The following is a 21,030-nucleotide window of genomic DNA, read 5'->3' as shown; positions in this document are numbered from 1 at the left end:
TTTATATAATTTATAATAGAAATCGTTATAACTAGATAGTTGTAATAATCATACAATCATAATTAATTATAATGTTATCGAAGCGAATTTCAAATTATATATTTTGCTTTCAATTATATTTCAAAATGGATAATATCTAAACTTTTCAAGAATATTCAAATGGATGAATTATAATTTTAAATTCTATGGTTTTTAAAATAAAGTTAAAAATTGATATACTATTATAATATTCTGTTTTTATTTACTATATTATTTTTATTTAAAATATAGATATAATAGAGTATAACAAGTAAAATTATGAAATTAATAATATAATAATAAAATAAATGATATAAATAATAATATAATGCATGACTATATAAAAATAAAAAATATAGGAATACATTTTAGTTTTATTATTTCGTTAATATGCATTGTTTTGTTTGAATATAATTAGTTCTGGAAAAATAATACTACATATAAATATATTTATTTCAACGGTTATATATAATTATCAAATAAAACCATCGTATTTGCAATAATCATAATGTTGACAATAGAAATCACGCAAAGGAAATTAGAGATAGCTCGATGTGAAACTGGATATGCGCATGCGCGTCTTCAACGAATTCTCGTTGGTTCTTCTATAATTACATTGATTTCCATCTCGTCTCCGATTGGCTCGAAATCGGACTACCATTATACCACTCCACTAGCGAGTTATTCTGATAGGTAATTCTCACGCATCTAAAACAATCCAGATTATCGTCGCAATACAGACAAGGTCGTTATTCATTGTGGATCTGGCTAACATTGTCTAACAATGGCGTTTTCTTTCTCGCCTTGATTTCAAACATCATTCGAAATATTTCTATCGAATTTTTGAACTTGTCTAATGAAATAAATTGATGAAACTAGTAATATTTATTTTAATTGAAGTTACTAATGTCTCATAATTTAATAAAACAATCTTGAATATCTTATCTGATACGTTTTGTACTTTTTATATTTATATATCTTCTTGAATAACGTGTTTTTCTTTATTTTCTTTTCTGAAATAATTTTATTACGTTTTAAAAAATCTTTCTTCTCTTTCTTTAAAAGAAGATACTTTAATTACATTAAATGATTTTTTCGTAAAAGAAACAAATTCTAATTAATGTCTAGAACTAATGGATTATAAAACAATCAAAGCAATCAAAGCAATTATATTACGTATAAAAGTTTTACTTCTTTTTTTATTATATGTAATAAGCTATTATATATAGCATTATTTATTACAATAATACTTATACTTCGTTATACTTTTCATCTTGTATATATACTACAAATAAATAAAATTTTTCAATATGATTTTTTTCATAAATCATTACGTTAATAAAAGCTTTTTCTTAGAATACAAATTTAATAGGCAGATAAAATCATTAAATGTATATTTCGAACTTATAAATATTCAAACATAAAATTAAAATAAGTTTAAATAAATAGAGCCAGAAAATTTCAGTCATTATTTCTTATAAATATATATTAAGATATAGAACATGCTAAAATATATGATAGAAATTTTTATTATATATATATAGATACGCTATGTATTAATAAACAAGTTCATGAAATAATTTTAAATAAGTCTTTAAATAGATAATTTTATTCAATCTATTCTGTAGAAATTTTTTTTAAATAAAAAGATATTAGCAGATCACATTATGCTTTTTTTTTTATATTTATATATATGTAGATTCTTTAAAAAAATAATATCTTGAATTGATATTTTAATGATATTGAATATTTACATTGAATATAATTATTAATATAATAATTATAGTCATAAAGTGCAAAAAGAAAATTAAATATTATTCAATCCATAATATCAATAAAAAAAATGTCTTAAAAATAGTAATATGCGATATAATTGAAATGAATTGATTTTTTAAAAATAAAAAATAAAAAGCAAATTCAGAGATTCTATATTTAGTGAAAAAAAATTTCTAAAAAACAACAATTATATATTGGTTTAAATATTTTACATATATTGTAAATTAAATTATATTACATTATACATAATATTATTTATATAAGTATATAAATAATATCATAATATGAAACATTTTTGAAAAATCGATTCTAAATATTAAGATAATAAGAATATTTCATGTTTAGAAATAAATGCGATGTAATGTACACGTATACATATAATTTATTTATATTAGTGGTACGTTATCCATATGATGTGAAATCTTAAACAGCTGTTTTACTCTTTATTCTATTTATTTATTAATATTTTACAGAAATAAAGCAACATATGTAAGTAACAATTTTTTCTTCACATATAAATACATATATAACAATAAACAATATATATTACATATAATAATTTGTGGAAATGTTTGAATTCACCCGAAATTAAATACAAGTCACAGCCAATTCATTCAAGTACGTAAGTACTTACATGATGTTTACATACTATATTATAATGTTTGAGATCAATGTAATCAAATGCGCAGAAAATGTTTATAATTTATATAATCAGATTATTGCATAAATTGGTACCAATGGATCTTAAATATTATGGTGAATTTCTCATTTGTTCAAAAGACAAAAAGTGAAGTATACACGAATTATATATTTAGTACTATATATTCAAAACTAACCATGATGATCTAACAATGATAGGTTAGAAATTATTTTAAAATTTCTAAACTTGATTTAAAATATTTGTACTATTATTTTATTTTTTATTTTTGTAATTTTTTAAAAGAAAAATGTTAAAAAATTTATAATATAAATTTTATATTTCGTAATAAAAATTTGAACCACAAGTATACTATTATGAAAAATTTTTACAGCGAGTCCCTTTGGCGCAGAGGATAGCGCGTTGGACTTCTAATCCAAAGGTCGTGGGTTCGATCCCCACAAGGGATGATTGTTAATGACAACGTAAGTTTTTTTTACAACTTTAATTTGTCTGTTTCTTTTACAATTTTTGTTTACTGATAAGATATTTATTTATTTATATAAATATTTACATTTTCTTTTATTATTTTCTCTTACAAATTTTTTTTTATAAAATTATTTGTTTTTATTCTTTGTACATATGCATATAATCATAATCAATGCAAAGCTACAATTGATTTCGTGTTTTTAGATATTTTAAAATATGAGAGATTTTTCTATACATTTAATGATTTTAAAATGATAATGATATAAATTACAGCTAATATAGGATAGATTGTTCAATGTTTTTGGTTTTGCTTATTAGTTTTTTAAATTTTGATTGTAGTCACAAAATAGATTTCAAAATGAATATCTATTACTCGAGATTTTGTTTATATATGTATGGACAACAATCATTACAATATATTATTAATTATGCATGTTTAATAAATTTATTGAATATATTAATTGTGATCAATGTTTGTATTTATTAATTTAATTATTTAATTAATTAATTATTTAAATTTATACTTATGATTCATCTATGTAATTTATTTTTTTTATTTAATTTATGATTAAAGAATCTCGAGTTTAAATTTAAATTTCAACAAATATAGCATTCAAAAAGAGAAGAAATTATAAACATTATATAAAGAACTATAAAAATTCTAGAGATTTCATCTTTGTTATATTTGTAATTCAATGTAATTCAATTTTCATTCTAATCATACAATGTTGTAAGATACGAGATAAAATCTTTTTTTTTAAGAGCCTTTGTAATTTGTATTTTTAAATATTGATTCAAAAAAACAAAGTTTTGATATGTTTAATTTAAAAACGTAAGGAATTATATTCAATTAAATTAAAAAAAGATGTTAAATTTTAATAAATTTTAATAAAATAATTTCTAATGCCAATATCAAATATCAATTTGTGAGACTTTTTAATAAAAATAAATTTAAATATAATATTATCAAAACTAAATTTATTTATATATGTATATAATATATATATATATATATATATATATTGTATATTATAATATAATATTATACTATAATTGTAAATATTAATATTTATATCATAAAAACATCAATTTGAACGTATAAATTTCGTAAATTGAAGAATAAATACAGACAAAGAGAACGAATAATGAGAGAAAGATAGAAATAGATTAAAAATTAAGGAATCAGCGCCATCTCTCGAATGTCAAATGAAACAAATAGTAGACAAGGAAAGCAAATATAATGTGAAAAGAATACAGATAGAATAAGAATTGACTATCAGCACCATCTTTTGAATGCCAAAGATTATTAGTGCAAACTAAATCACACAGATGTCACGTTCATTTTATTTCTTGTCTTTGTTTCTATATAGTAAATCGCAAAGGGCAAGAGGAAACATTGTTTTTTTTTCAAAGTTGGTATATCAGAACATGAGATACGAAATCCCATAAGATGTCATGTCTATCTTATACTTTACATGTGTTTATATGCCAACTGTTATATCGATAATGGGATAAATAGCTATCTATAACTTTCCAATATATATTTTAATGTAAAATTATTAAATGACTGCGATAAAATATTATACTTTTCAATATTCTACTAATAATTTATTAAATTATTCTTTCTATTTAATTCTAATAATTAATTAATTCTTTATAACAAATTTATACTATTAATAATTTATGATTTATTAAATTTATTTTAAAAATAATTTTTAATTTATTAAAATTAATCTATATTTATAAATACTTTTATTTTGTTCAATTGATTTTCTAAATGTATAATCAAGACGAAGATTAGTAAAGTGAAATTAAATAGAACAGGATTATATATGTTATAGTTGAATGGTTGAAAACTTGAAAATTATTAATTTTGAATATATATATATTAATATTTATTGAAAATATGATATAATCCATTCTGGAAAAAATTACGTAAGATAATTATTTATTTTGTGAGTGAGATTTTTCATCAATACTTGATTTAACTATAGGAGTGTTCATTTAAGTAATGCACAATTTTTTCAAATATATGTGTTACTCAATAAATCTTCAATATTGATTTGAAGATTGAATGAAAAAAATATTACTATATTTTATCATTTATTTTTTCATATCATCTTCTTTATGTACCATTAGTTTGACGATATGACTATATATCACAAAAAAGTTGTTAAAATTAATCAACTAAAATACTTTATTTTTAATAATAAAAGTTACCATAGCCTTTTTTAAATGATACTGCGTAACATGATTTTTGTCATATTGTCGATATATCAACTAAATAAATGCAAATAGAAATGTGCAATAAATCTTTCTCACGCTTAAAGTGAGGTTATAATAACGATATCGTGTAATCACACTCAGTATACAACATGTATAAGATTTAATTTATAACTTATAATGTTATTTTGTATCATTAATCGATCTTTTCCTTCATATATATTGTGATAACAGATAAATATCTAAAAGTGTATTAAACTTTAAGGGTTATTGAAGGGGGTCTTCCATAATTCCAGGCATATTTATCAAAGAATACCAACGAGATAGTTCTTTTTAGTAACCAGGCTCGTCTTTGCATATGCGTAAGTAAATATTAGCGGAGGATGATGAGGGTCTCCGACAATTTTCTTTTTCTTTCTTCTGTCTCTTTTCACGGTGATCATTCTCACGTTGACCACCCTCGTTCATCCATTCCAGCTTCTGTCGCGACGTCATTCTGGGACCCTGTCTTTAACTGCGCTTTGGTCACTCCCTCAGACCCCATCAAAAACCTCTCTCTGATATTACCTTCATTCAAACAGATATCCACGACTAAATCCCTCCTTATCCAAGGGGTAAAAGTCTTCACCACGCTCGGGAATTCGGCTTCAGTTCGTTTTCCAACCGAATCGCTTGGAGTATTTGCATTCGTATTTCACACGAATAATATGGTGAAATTACGTTCTATTCTTATTCGTAATATAGTAGTTTATAGTAGTTTGTTATTAAATAAATTTTCTTTTTGACGAAATATATCTTTTTTTTTTTTTTTTTTTTTACAAAAATATCGTAAAAAGATATGTTTTTGTCATAAATAACAAAAAATTTGATCCTAAAAGACTTAAAAGTTTAATCCTGAAGAAAAACGTTTTGTAAAATATTTTCATTTCAAGTCTTGTTTGCGAGAAAATTAAATTTTAAATTTTTAAAAAATCATAGAATAAAAAATCTATTCAATTTTCATATTTAATGATTAAATATATTTACAACATTATTTTAATACTTTATTTAATTTTTAAATTAAATCATGTATATATTAAAATAGTTTATTAATAATTCATCTTATTTTTTTATTATTTACTAATAATTTAATAATATTCAGAATTCATAATATCCAGGATTTTGTTATCATTTTGGTGGGATTATTGAGATTATTAATAGATTGTTTCATGATGAATCTATCTTAAATAGATCAATTAAAAGTATCATTTATATTCAGAAAAAGCATTAGTAAAAACCACTATAACAACGCATGTATATATTTTTGACGTCACAAAAAGTTGTTTTAATTGACATGTTTTATCCCATTTTGTATATTCACCAGACTTTGCTTATTTTGATTTTTGTTTATTATACATTGCAAAATCGAATGGAAAATCTAAAAACGCCCAAATAAATGAATAAATTTTATTATTATTATTATATATTTTATTATTTTATTTTATTATATTTGCCTATTTTTAAACTCTACAATTAATTACAATTAATACTGAAGATCTTTCAATTTTTGAGTTACAATGATTTCTAAAATTAATTTTAAAATTAATAAAATTATTTAAAAATTCCAAAGTTCATTTTTTATATCTTATATTTAATACTTTTGTAAGAAAAGTGCAATCACACAATCCAATACTATTGCGACGCAATACAATTCGAGAAAAATCGATTATACTTACAGATATTGAAAAAAATTATGGGATTATTTCAATTAAAAATTGTATTGACCCAGTTTAAAAGACAAGTCGCCAGGAACGCGTGTACCAAAGGGGGCGAATCAACTGATCCTTGTGTTGTTCGTGACGTTATGTTGCCTCGCTCGTGCTCCTGTGGTGTTAATTTTGGACTGTGCTCGATCACACATCCTCGTCAAAGGAGAAGATTGGGATCAGCGATAGAGCTTTGCATGCCGACCTACTGCCGCTGCACAGTTTGCAGCGTGTCGTGTATCTCCGAAACCTGTTCGTTAATCGACGTGATCACGCCGTGCCGCGATGTAAACTCGTACAATTAGTTGAACTCCCTCAAGATAAGGCGCAACTGGCGAATTCATGCGAACCGTGGCTCCCTCTTTGATTTTTCTAATCAGATCTCGAACGATTTCGAACGGTCTGGAAGACTTTTACAACGACTTTTGTTACTGTCTGCCTGATGATCGCGCAGAATGATGCAACCAGAATGACTAAATTAGAATGATTTTAATTTTTGAACGTATCAAGATGAAACGATTAATATTTCTTTATAAGAATTACTTGTAAGAATGTTTTTGTTAAATTTCATAATAAAAATTGATAGTTTTATTTTTTAAATGTTATTAATTTTTATGTTGATCTCGTTGATTGTAAGCAGAAATGATGTAAATGTGTTTTTATAGAAAACAAAAGTAAGAATAGTTACATAATTTTACATAGTTTTTGATATGAATAATATTATGATATATATTAAAAAGATGAAAAGGAAATTAACAGAAACATAATATTATATATCACAATAGAACATTTTGGTGATTTTCTTGTGTATATGGAATAATAGTGATACACATAGTGCTGAGAATATATTTGAAAGAATTATAGAATAATATTAAGAAAATATAAAATATTGGGAATTGTGTTCTTGAAAAACTTCATCTTGGTATAATTAATTAATCTTTATTAATTAATCTATAGTTAACTTTTCATTTGAATTGTCAATTCTTTAAAATTAAATAAATTATTATTATTAATTTTGTATGGCATTCTGCGAATTGATCAATTTAATAATTCATTATTTAATATCTCTCACTGAAATATTTTATTTAAATATGGCTACTTTTTACATTAGTTATAAAACATAGTAAATATTTATTATTTAATCATTCTTGAAAGTATGTATCAATTGTATTATTAGATATTTACGAAATATCGAAGCAAAACTGCTTGTCGTAGAATAAAAATTTTAACAAAATTATAATATTTTTAAAAATAATAAATAATCGTGGAAAAATCAATATTATTATATCGATTGATTGTAATAAATTTACCTTTAACAAGCTTTCATATAATAATAGATGGAAAAGTTTTTTCTCATTTACGCAGATAATAATTAATAATTTGTTAATTTAAAAGAAGATAAAAATACATAGGAAGTTGTTACCAGAATACAAAGAAAATGTAAAAATAAAAAAAAATAATAGTATAAGTTGAAACAAAATGATCACTTGGGCATAAAATTTTTGACGATATAAGAACGAAAAAATACTCGTTTTGCAAGTATGTTTGCTTTTAGAACTTCACTCTTTTTAACTTTCCTCCTACGAATTTTCATCTTAAGTCTCACAATGCCCATTGTACAGTCTTATGGTAACAATAAGTAATGGACGTACAAAGCGAAGCTCACGTTTTGCCCTGTTCTAAATTTCGTGTACCTACAGTCGCCTAATTCTCAGTGTTTATACGTAAATAAAGAGAATAATTTTATTTGCATAACATTTTTTTTAAATAAAAATAAATTAAATAAATTTGATGTGATATAAAAATTTTCTTTTTAAAGTATAATATATATTAAGATATATAAGTAAAATATTGAATGAATTTCCAGTTTACTTTGAATTGAATCGATCTTTATCTTAAAATATATATAATGGCGACAAAAAATATTTGTATATGTCTTATTTTCTAAAAAAATTCTAAGTTTCTTTATCTACATTTTTATCTTTACAATATAAATGTAAATAATTATGCGAAAATTTTAGTAACAAATAGATTGCAGATATTTATACAAAAAAAAAAAAGGCACAAAATATCCAAAATAGCATATATACTTACGATATTTAAGGAAGTAAACAAATCTTTTTATTTAAACCGTATTTCATTACTCGTATAAGAATTTTATATCAAAACGAATTTCGTTTACATTTCGAAATATTAAAATTCAAACAATTCATATCTTTCATCACAAATATTCAATATGAGAATGTTTAGCGAAAGAAGAAGGAATGGATTAAAAAAAGGAAGAGTCGCGAATGAGTAATAAAAAGAAAGGAACGATATCGGTGCAATGGAGAGCGGTGCGCATCATCTCACTCGGCACGAGATCACCTAGATCGTTGGTATCAGTGTTTCAAGCGCGTCCACGTGTCGTGTCGTCATCGGAATCAGAGTGGGCTCATTGTTAATTCACACACCTAACCGTCACCCAGGTTCTCCGCCCGATTATGAAGAAAACTAGGTGAATTGATAACAAACGCGGCGTACGAACGATTCATCCCTCTCGCGCGGCCCTCGAACGCCGGTTGTGCGCATGCGCAGCCTTGGAACCAGGCTGCACACCACCGCGACGCCATGCGGCGCTCACTTGAATTCTCGCCGCGTGTCCGTCGAATTCTCCCCCATTCGTGGCAGAGTTTGAAAACGCGACGGAGCCGGAAGTCGCGCGCTTCCGTGCCAATAATCCTTCCCCTTCAAACGAAGATCGAGCAATGTCTTTCTAGATAAAAACAAACAACAGATACAGTCGGATCATTATTATTCGATTTATTATATTCCATTCGGTTGTACAGCTCGATCGTATCCCGATGTATTATTCCCTCGAGTAATGTGGTGCGCGGGTGAAGAGGAAAGACAAGTGGATAATAATTAGCGGAACGAAGGAGCATGTTGTGGATGCAATTTCGTTATATTCGATCGGTTGATCAGCGTAGCTGGTAATGCCTGGCAGGATTTATCGCGAGCTTGATTGACGATAAGGAGGAGAGAAATATCGGGAAATAAAATAGTGGTGAAATATTATTCGTTAAGGATTATTGGTTATTATTATTAAGGAAGATTGTTCAGGGAGGAGTTGGTTCATTAGTTAGGAGGAGTTGTCAGTGAATATTGGAAATGCGAAGGGTTTGGCTCAATGTAAATTTACGTTATGATTACGTTGTTAATCAATTGTATACTCGATGATTCAGATGATATTTGTGCAATTGTACGTTTATCGTTGAAACATTAATTTTTACGAATTAAGAAACGTTTCATTGGATTTTGTTCCCATCGAATTTATTGGAATGATATTATTCGTGGATAGTTAAGTTGCAACGTGACAACTCAATACCGATCCAGAACTTGGGAAGATGAAACTAAGAACTCAGGCAGGCATGACGAAGTGGAACACCGAGAATTGAAGTTTTGGGGATTTATGTGGCCTACTTTGGCGCAGTCCTCCACTCGAAGGATATACAAGGTGAGTTACCCATTACTTGTTGCCTTTATGTGTTTCCTATAATTCCCTTTTCAGTTAAAATATATTGTCTATCATTTTTTTCATTTTGCCGATATTTGAAAATTTCCATGTATTTATTTTTCTCATTTTTTCAACGAAGTTGACAAATTTAGGAACAATCTAATTTATATAATAATATTTTAAAAAGAACATGAAGAAAGCAATGAAACTTCAGATTTTTTAAAACTAAATAATTATGTATATTTTTAATGATATCTTTATATAAAATCTCAAATTTGAGAAATTATATTAGAATTTGATGCATTGGAATATTTTGCTTAATATGGTTTAAGAAACTGGATTTTGGGAAATTAATAGAAATTACTATTAAAAAGGAAGAAATTATTGAATTATATAATGTTTAATTAATTTGAATTAATATTTTCACAAAGCTATTTTCCATTATAGAATCGAATAACGACGATATTATTTATAGTATAACATTTTGCAAAAAATTTATCTTTCAAACAAAAATAATAACTTTCGTTATTATTCATTAATATTCCATTAGTATAATTTATTTATAAAATATTGAAAACTTTCATTTTTTCAATAGATTCGAATTAACGTATTGTTTCATGTTTTTCGCGCATGTAACCTCTTTCTCTTTTCTTGAAACAACGAATACATTGTGAAACGTATACGTAGTTTCGCTTTTATCTTTATGCGTGCGTGAAGTTGGCGATCGATTATCGAAAAAATTATATATTCCAACGATCATGCTTTGTTGAACAAAATGTAAATTCATTGGCGGCCTCGTGAAAAGGAGGGGGTTGACACAGAAATTCTTTCACACGAAACGGAAACGAAGATGTATGAAAGTTCATTCAAATTCAAAAATCGGACGGATGGGATTTTCGTGCTCGATAAAAAAATAAAACTACAATTCTCAGTGGTGCCAACCTTAAACGGGATTCAGAAGCGTTTATTCCACTCAACCGAGCGATACTCGATCTATGATTGACGTGGATGAGAAAGGAACATTATTGCACAAATAAATTCCACGTTAGATTTAACTCTGATGCGTATATAAATATCCTTAGTTTATTTTAGTTTATAATGATAGAGTTTAGCTTATATTTTATATTAATATAGGAATAGTTATTTCTATTAGTAGATGATTTTCTATAAAAATATCAACGTAATTTCATTCAAATTAATTTTAAAGTAGTGTACACAATCAATCAAAAATTTTTAAATCTCTTACTTTACTATTGTACCGAATCTTCTTATAATTTTATTATTTTGTGTTAATAATTTCCTTCGTTTCAATTTGTGATTTAAATGTTTTCTTAAGAAAATTCTAAAGTAACTTTTTTCTGCATTTATAAATCTTTCATTGCCAATGTATTTTGGAGTAATATTGTTTAATAATGGATAATAGTTTTTGAAAGAAATTTGAAAAAATTCGTATACCATCTCTTAATCATAAATAAAAATTCATTATCTTTTAGTTTATGAGGAATTTAAATTATTTGCATTAATCGTTTATGGATTAAAAAATAAATAAGATAGATATATCAAAATATGATAGTAAAGTTAAGAATAAATGATAATATATATAGATGATCAAAATAAAATTAATCATTAAATTTGATTTTCAAGAATCAGTATATTCAGTTTTATACAAGCTTTCACTCTTCAATTGGAAAGCTATGTAACATTGTTGAAATAAAATTCCATATCCAAAAATGAATTTTATTATCATATTAAGCTCACCTATTTTGCATGAGAATTGAAGGATTAGTTGATAGTAAACGTGAAAGGATTCTAGTTCGTGCGTTCCATGTTAGACTTCTAAAGGACAATCGATAAATATCGATTAGTTAATTCTTTGTGAAGAATAGAGAGACGTGTATTTGTATTATCCTGTCATGGTCAAAGAGCGATGTAGGCCAAAATGCATATTGTTAAGCTAACGAAATTAAAAATTATTATTACAGTGCTTTGTTACGTGTAATGGAACAATGTAAACTGTAGAAATATGTATAAATGTTTTTTTCTTTTTACGCATTTCTTTGTACATTTTATCACATTGTATATTAAAAATTACTCAAAAACGAGTTAAAATTAAATTTCATTTTTTCACTGTGTACGCTTTTTCATTCGTGTACTTTTCTGTACTATCTATATTATGTTGTAATATATAAAATTTTTTATAATTCTCATAATTTTTTGTTATCTTCCAAGTTTAGATTGTGTGAAGAAAAACTTCACAATATACGGTATTTTGTTATGTAAAAATAAAAAATTCCATACTTTGAAACATAAAATTTAATAAACTTTCGTACATATCCTAATTGCAAAATTGAATAATTTAAATTAATTTCTAGTAATTTAGAAAGATTATTTGAAGAGAGCTATGAAAATAAACGAAAGAGAAAGGGATATAGATTAAAAAATACTTTTATAATAACTAATATATTCAATGAACTGTGTGAGTAAATAATCGAAAATGATTTAATTACACGCTGATGCAATGATGTGCTCGTAAAATTATTAACCAAACACTAATGATGTAAAACAAGATATTAATTTTTCATTATTTAAACAGTTCACAGTGAAATTGAAATTGAAAATAATAATCCAATAATTTAAATTATCCCTTTGCTTCAGAAATTTTCTTTTCAGAAGTTAAAATTTAAACTAAATAAAATTAGTGAAAGGAAAGTGAAAGGAAAACAAAAAAAAAAAAAAAAAAAGTCCAATTTTGATTACCCAAATTTGATTAAAAACTCTTAAATTTTTATTTCAATTCTATCGTGTCCTGTTATATATGTGCTTGAAATACGTCTCGACAAATTATGATATTATATAATCTGAATTTTATCGACAGATTCAATTAAACCCATTTAACGCACATGGAGAAAAAATTCTCGATAAATAATTATGGCCACTGTAATATACGAAGAACGACGAGTCACATTTTTCGAAAGAGCTGATAAAGAGCACGACAACCTAGCGAGCACACGCCATCCTTCTTGAATTTATGTTTAACTTAATACGGGAAAACCGTCACGAACATCTTGAGTAACAAGAAATAGAAGCGAATTTCACTCTTAGAACGATATAACATTTCTGCGTGTTTTTACAGCAACATTTTTTCGCTTACATTCAGATTTTAAAATAATTATCCCTGCACGCAATTTTTTTTTTTTTTAAGGAAATGAAACATACGTATTCCATATTGTTTAAAATATTAATTATGAAATGTTTGATAATTATCGTGTTATAGCTACTTTATAGCTAATATGGAACTTGTGCTAAACATTGCTTAATATTTTATTACGCTTGAAACATAATTCTTGAATAATAAATATATATTCCTTTCACACAAAACACAAGTTTCAAATTTTTCAATATTAAAAATATTTAATATTTAGATAATTGAATTAAAATGAAAGATAAATTTTTGAATAAGGCAAATACTCGTATGCTATACGATATATTTATCACATGAATTGAAACGTATCTTGATACGTATTCGTATATTAATAAATTATTTTCCATTTTATATTTTCGTGTCACAACATTATTCGTAATTATTGTGTTGTTGATTTTGTATTTAAACTTACTACATTAGAAATCATATAACAAAGTAGACAAGAAATTTGTTGTATTCTTACAATAATTAATTTTATGAATTCGTTCATATGTATATTTTGTACAAATTTTAATATATTATAATACACATATACGATAAATAAATAAGATAAATTCGATAAATTTGTTTACGATTTAATTGGAATATTAATTATTAATATTTTTGAAATTGCATAATTGTTTAATGTGAAAAATTGGCGAGAATGTTACGTGTCACAAATATTTTATAATTGAACGAATTATTAGATATATTGTTATCAAGAAAGAAAAATAGTTCAAATCAGATAAATAGGGTATAATCAACATGATAAGTCACGTTTACGTTTCTCTGAATTTTATTCCTATTGAATATTGAAGTGAATATGGTCGGTCAAGTGTCAAATCAATAAATCAAATGGTGAGTTTATTTATCGTATCAATCATAAAGTTTAATCTCACAAAACTGTTCTCATGTTTAGTAATTATCAATCATTCCGTGTTGATGTTACGCTTTTTTTTACATAAATTTGATTTTTTCTTATTATATAAATGATTAACACATTTAAATAAAAATTAATGAAAATAATTGTAGTGAAATAGTTTGTTGGAAAACTTTAATTTTAAACGGTGGTTCGTAATTTTAGCGGATAGAAAGAAACAATATGACGTCAATAACAACTTTCATAAAGCGAAAGATATTATAGTACGTTATATGCAGTAGAAATATATTAATTATAAAATGTTAATGATTGTTAGTTTCATGGTAAAGTTAAGTTAACTTATCGTTATGTATTGTTTTATTGATTAATAACAATAATTGTGCAGAAAATTGGGCACTTTAAATTTAAGTATACTTGAAAAAAAAAATAACAAGTAGAAGGAATTAATAATTGATCGAGATAAAGATGTTTACGAATAAATTCTTATTTGGATTATTAATGATTTATTTATCAAATTTTCAATTATTTTGAAGAGCAATGGAAAATATAAATTTTTTGTATATATTATATAAGAAACATAAATTTCATTTTTGCAAATTAGAAAAATTGCAAAAATACGAAATATATTTAATAGATCCAAACAAAAAAAAAAAATACTTTAAAGAATAAAAGTATGATTTTATTTAGCAAAATATTCTTGTAGTGAAATCAATTAACAAATATCTAAATATAAAATAAAATATCAAGTATTAAAATAATTTATTTTTCAATTAAATAAAACTCTAGCTCAAAAAGACATCTTTTATTACAATATTTTTTTAGAAACATCTTATTAAAAATATTCCACTTAATTCTAGCTTTAATTAATTCCACTTATGTAATATTATGTAAGTAGAAAAATGAAATATTTCTAGAAAAATATAGTATCTCATCTAAAATACAAATGTCTAAATCTTTATTCATGTATTAATATATAATATAATATAATACAGCAAAATTAAAATTTAAAAGTTTCTTTAAATAATTATTTCAATAAGAATCTATTTATAATGTTCAATCTTAAACTATATTAACAGTATTATTCTCAATGATAATGTAACTGTAGTTCCGGTATCGTTATACAGGAACGAGATAGATTTTCAATTTCACATAAAGGAACGAATTGAATAACACTTCATCTTGCCACGGAATCTTGCACATTGAAACTGGCATTCGAAAATGGCTAACACACATTTTCCGTCCATCATTAAACCGTAATCCACAAAATTGTTGTTTCTTAATCGTGGCAAGTTTAATTGCTTTTAACACAGGGCTCTTAATTAGGGCAATTTCTACGCAACGAACGTAAACGATTGACCACGATTAAAATAGACGGCAGCAACTGGGTGAAAGTTTTAGTTTCGTTTTTTAGCAGAGCGAGGGGTGCGAAAATTTGTTCGTGTCACAGATGTCACGAATGTGAAGTCACGGAAAGGGAGGTTGGTAGGCTTGTAATAGATCGCTTGCAATATGATTTTGAGATGAAAAAGTAAATTGTAGAAAAATACAAGTTGCAGAAAAGTTTTTGCTATTAGATTAAATTAAAAATCGATGTTAAAATCTTAAATTCATCCGCTTAAATTCATTATTACAATAACGATTTCTAAAAATTGGATTAGAAATTCTGTCTCTCGCAATCTATTCTACAATTATTACGATTTATAATGGATTAAATTTCATTATATTTGGATTCGAATGAATCCCGTTGGAAGGAATAAATAGTATATATGCAATTGCACAATGAAGCTATTGCAACCATTTCGTAGAAATTTGTATGTATTCGCACTATTCGAGATACGGGGAATAGGTATTTTGCTTCATTTTCGAAATAATATTGACAATGAATTACAAATGTTTAATATAAATATCAACATGTAATGAAGATTTGTTAATTATATATCAGTGGTACTAGAAAACTTTTTAAAAAGTTTTTCTTCGTGATTCTTTGTGAAATAAAGAACTATTTGTCTTCAATGAAAATGTTAATGCATTGGAAAATCGATTCTAGAAGTTAAAATAAACGTAAAAGTTAGTGTACAAAAATGTTGATTAAGGTTTATTTATTAAGTTATATTAAGGTTCATGTAAGATGAAACGAGATGGAGAATGAGATTATTCTTTCTTCGCAAGTTTACTTTGTTTTTGTTTGGCTTCATCTAACATAAACTTAAATTGAATTTAATAAATAAGTTTTTGAGATTTTTGCAATTTTTACGGTTTTTTTTGAGTATAAAAAATATAGCGTTATAAATAGTAATATCTGTATATTTTTGTTAGATTTGAAAATGTATTATATGAATTAAAATATTGATCAATAAAATCATATTATATATATTGATCTATAAATATATATTTATTAAATACGTAAAATATTTGTAAATATTCGTATGTATTTGTATAATTATTTAAAAAAAAATAATAAGAAAAAATATTTTAACAGAAATAATAATAATTTTGAATAAAAGTTTATTAAATTTTTTTTATGGAAATAGAGATCAATAGAAATTAATTGATTGAATAAATTTTATCGAGGTATAGAAATCACAATTTTATTGTTTCACCTATAACCATATTATACGTAGATTGCTGCATAAACTCTATTATATATAGAGTTTTATATAAAAATGTTATTATAACTCTTCATCTTGTAAGAAAGCTTTTTTTGCTACGTGGAAATTAATTGATACAAAGTAAGGAAATTTATAGGATTACTTAAAAACTAATAATGAAATTAATAATTACTTTATACATGCTTTTAAAACCTTTATTGAATTAAATCATTCTTTCTCTAAAAATAGATAAAATAAAAATTAATATTAGCGAATACGAAAAATTGTTCCACTTTTCAGCATGTTTTCAATTTGCATTCGAATGATATGAATTCATTATTCCATTTTAATACAGCTTTCAAAAAATTTGATAAAATAAAAATACTGGTGATTGAATTATTAATATTATTTAAAATTTCATATAAATATTCACTCATATCTTTATCTTTATATCTTATTCATATTAATTTATAGATTACCAATTACTTTTTTTTTAAAATAATGTTACAAATTCTCTTCTGAATTTTTATTAAAGAAAACTATACATACAGCTGTTTTAGGTATATTTTAAGTAAATGAAGTTTCATTTTCTTTCTAAGTTTAGATGAAAAAGACATAATTAAAAATAAGTGAAATTTAAAAAAATAATAAAAATATTACATTAATAGAATAATTATTATTATTTCGAAATTTTTTCATATAAATTTAAACATAAAAACAGATATAGTAAAAAAATTATTAAAAACATAAATTTAATATTTCAGAATGTCCATTATATCCATTCTTTATTTCATTTCAAATTTTTTTGAAAGAAAATGCAAAATTTGAAAATTATTTTATAAATTCTGAATAATTGGCAATTATTTGATTTTGAATAATAATGAATAATAATGAAACTAGTTAATTGTTTAAAAAAGCATGTAGAATTATATGAAAAATGTTTTTAAAAATATTAACTTAAAATTTTATCTATTATAAAAATGATATTTCATATGTGCGATGATTATATATTAATTCTTTTAATATTAATTATATCTGTGTTGCTCTAATCAATTGACAAAAAAAAAACTAAAATTCGATTTTATAATAATATGAAAATTGAAGAATATATGACTCCATAATAAAAGAAATGTAATTTCCCCCATAGCGCAGATGGACAATAATAGACCATCTAAATCGCTGAGTGATGTTTAAAGCCGCTTAAAAGGAGAATGACAAGCGTTTATGACAAGCTTGCTTACTTGATATGTAGAAGAAATCGATAACAATATGTTCAACGTCATTCAAAGGAGTATCATGCTCGTCTAAATACTCTACATATCTATAAAAAGATATTTTGGATCGAAATTTTGACACTTCAAGTACTTTTTAAAATAACTTTTGATATTGTATATAAAGAAATGTATAATATAGATTTAATTAATTAAGTATAATTTGGTAAACATGAGTTAAATATGGAATGCATGGTAATAATGAAAAGAATAATTTTAGCTTTTTATTAATAATAAAATATTTGTGTTCAAAATATTGAATAGTAGCTAAAAAAAATAAATTATTATTAGGTTATCAGAATTAACAAATGAAACTGTTGCTTTATAATTGAAAATAAATCGAATTCTAATTTTTAGATTTGCCATTTGTAAAATCATTTCCACCAATTGAAATCTATAATATTTATTCTTTCTCTTATTTTTTTAAGAATTTAAGAGAATTTTAAGAACAAGAGTATAAATAAAAATTTGATTTTTTGTAGTTTCAGTTAAACTCAGGTTCAAAGTCATTCAACAGTAATAATAATTATTTATTTATAAAATTCGATTGTTTTATGTTAATATTATTTATATAATTATAACGTTTTAAAACACAAATTCAATTGGAAGTATTATTAAGTTCGAGATTCTAAAACTCGAAGCTTTTCAACCAACTCCAATATTTATCAGAGATTTCTTATTGAATATCTCCTGCAACAAATGCAACTTTTAATAGTAAAAAAATTACTTAAAATTAAATATTATTAAAAACCAAAGTTCATGATAACAATTTCTCCCTGCAATCGTTATTATTTACGATATTTTCAAACTTAATAAATCATCGTAAACTTCCATAGATCAAAATTAATTTTCAGTCATCAATCTTCGAGCATGAATGATAACGAAACTGGAATAATTGTTAATACAAATGTTCAATTGATTGATCGAAACTGTCGATAATGGACATGTCGATAACGTTTTATTCGATCTTTGATCGAATGTTACCGACGAAGGGAAGGAAGAGAGAGAGAGAAAGAGAGAGAGAGAAAGAGAGAGAAGAAAATACGAAACGATCGATTCAGATTAATCGGTGAGAATCTCATTAAAGCCGACAGGAAGGGAAGAAGCGTCAAACTAGGTTTATCGACAATTTTTTCCCCCTTGGAGAAAATATATTTGTATAGTTATATATCGATCTAATTCCAAGCTGCAACGACTTTCATCTCCGCTGCAGAAGGATATTCAATCAGCTGACTGGAAGCGGCAACTTCCTTTTCTCAAACTAAATAGCAAACGCTTTTCACGATTTTTGCAAAGCTAAATTGTCTCTTATTTGTCCAATGTCTGGAAACTGTATGCGACAAGATAATACTGAGTCTGTCATGTCTAATATATCATCGATTAATACAAGATCTTTGATAATTTGGTTTCTACTTCTCCATTAATATCGGAAATTTCGGTTTCGCCTTAGGAATTGATTAATTGCCGATGGAAGATGGATATCAGATAGTTGATATTATGGGGATAATTTCATTGTTTTGTAATTGTTTATTAATATTAACTATTATGATTGGAATAAATGGTGTAATCAATTTGTAATAAAAGATATTGTTAGTCAGGAATATTTATTGTGAACAATTGAATTGGATTTATAACAAACAACAATTTTGTCAATTATAAGGTTTGTCACAATTTTATGATATATTTTAATTATAGTTCTTCTCTAATATAATTACAGATAATTTTTGCAGTTTTTCTAAAAAAAAAGATAAAAATGATTATTCTTAATCATATAAATCAAGATAATTAAATCTCATGTACAAATAAACTTTTTTATTTTTAATAGAAAAACTTCTTTTTTTCATTTTCAATCATTATTACTTCATTTTTCAAATTTCAATCATTTTAATAATAAAATTCAATTCATACAGAACCAGATTGAACAAATACTTGTCTGGAAAATTTGATCGTTATCTAATTGATTTCCACTTTTCATTCTTTCCACACAATTAAAAAAAAAAAAAAAGGAACGTTTAAATCGATTCACAAAACAATTTAAATGGTATTAATTTATACGATACTTTTTATTGCTATTTAATTCCAAGGGTAGAACGTTTTATTTAATTTATGCTTATGCATAATTCATGTCATCGAGGATTGGAATAAACTACATTTAATCGAAAATCCATTTTTCACGTGAATCTACATATATCTTGAAGTTACATCGGAGAAACTGTTAATCGGTAATCGATGAGTGACATCGAGCAGTGTGCATATAGTAGTATAAGCGAAAATAAAATGAAAAGAATCTAGGGATCCCTAACTGCGTGGAAAACAAGGATTAGCAAATTGTTTGAAATTCGTAGACAGGGAACGAGCGAGATAAATGGGGAAAAAGCCAGGATTGTTCATGGATTTTCGAGCGGATCCAATGGCCGCTGCTCGTATCATTTGAAATAGCAATAAATTCGAAACGAATTACCGACCGTCGATATGCGATCGTTGTCTGATTCGTCTGGTTCAATTGTTCAGAATGATTCGTCGCGCATGTATAAATCTCGACGACCACATGTTTCGCGTGTTCATAGTGGAGGTTCACGCGTAACTTGCCAGATATTTGGAATAACATTTTAATCTATTGATCGATAATTTGTGGGAAGTTTAACATTGTCAATAATATTCGTTACAAGTGTGTTGGTAACTTTTTATTGATGTGAAGCTTTGCAGTAAATAATTGAATAATTATT

The 21,030-nt window shown here is 25.0% G+C and overlaps 1 protein-coding gene and 1 non-coding gene across 2 annotated transcripts in view; both read left to right on the top strand.

Moving 5' to 3' along the window:
* The first annotated feature begins 2,828 nt into the window (after positions 1-2,828).
* Positions 2,829-2,901, top strand: TRNAR-UCU (transfer RNA arginine (anticodon UCU)). The gene has a single exon. It is a non-coding gene; the product is annotated as a tRNA-Arg (tRNA).
* A 7,377-nt stretch (positions 2,902-10,278) lies between these two features.
* Positions 10,279-21,030, top strand: part of mAChR-B (muscarinic acetylcholine receptor) — a 54,570-nt gene continuing 43,818 nt past the window's right edge. Inside the window, exon 1 of the mRNA XM_003697586.4 lies at positions 10,279-10,384. The gene's annotated coding sequence lies outside the window, so the exon portion shown is untranslated. The remainder of the gene's footprint in view (positions 10,385-21,030) is intronic.

This window comes from Apis florea, unplaced genomic scaffold, assembly GCF_048593485.1.
Source record: "Apis florea isolate Af1SG1 unplaced genomic scaffold, ASM4859348v1 contig_3756_pilon, whole genome shotgun sequence".
NCBI lineage: Eukaryota > Metazoa > Arthropoda > Insecta > Hymenoptera > Apidae > Apis > Apis florea.
Note: the sequence above shows the minus strand (reverse complement) of the source record. Positions and strands in the feature narration are given on the sequence as shown.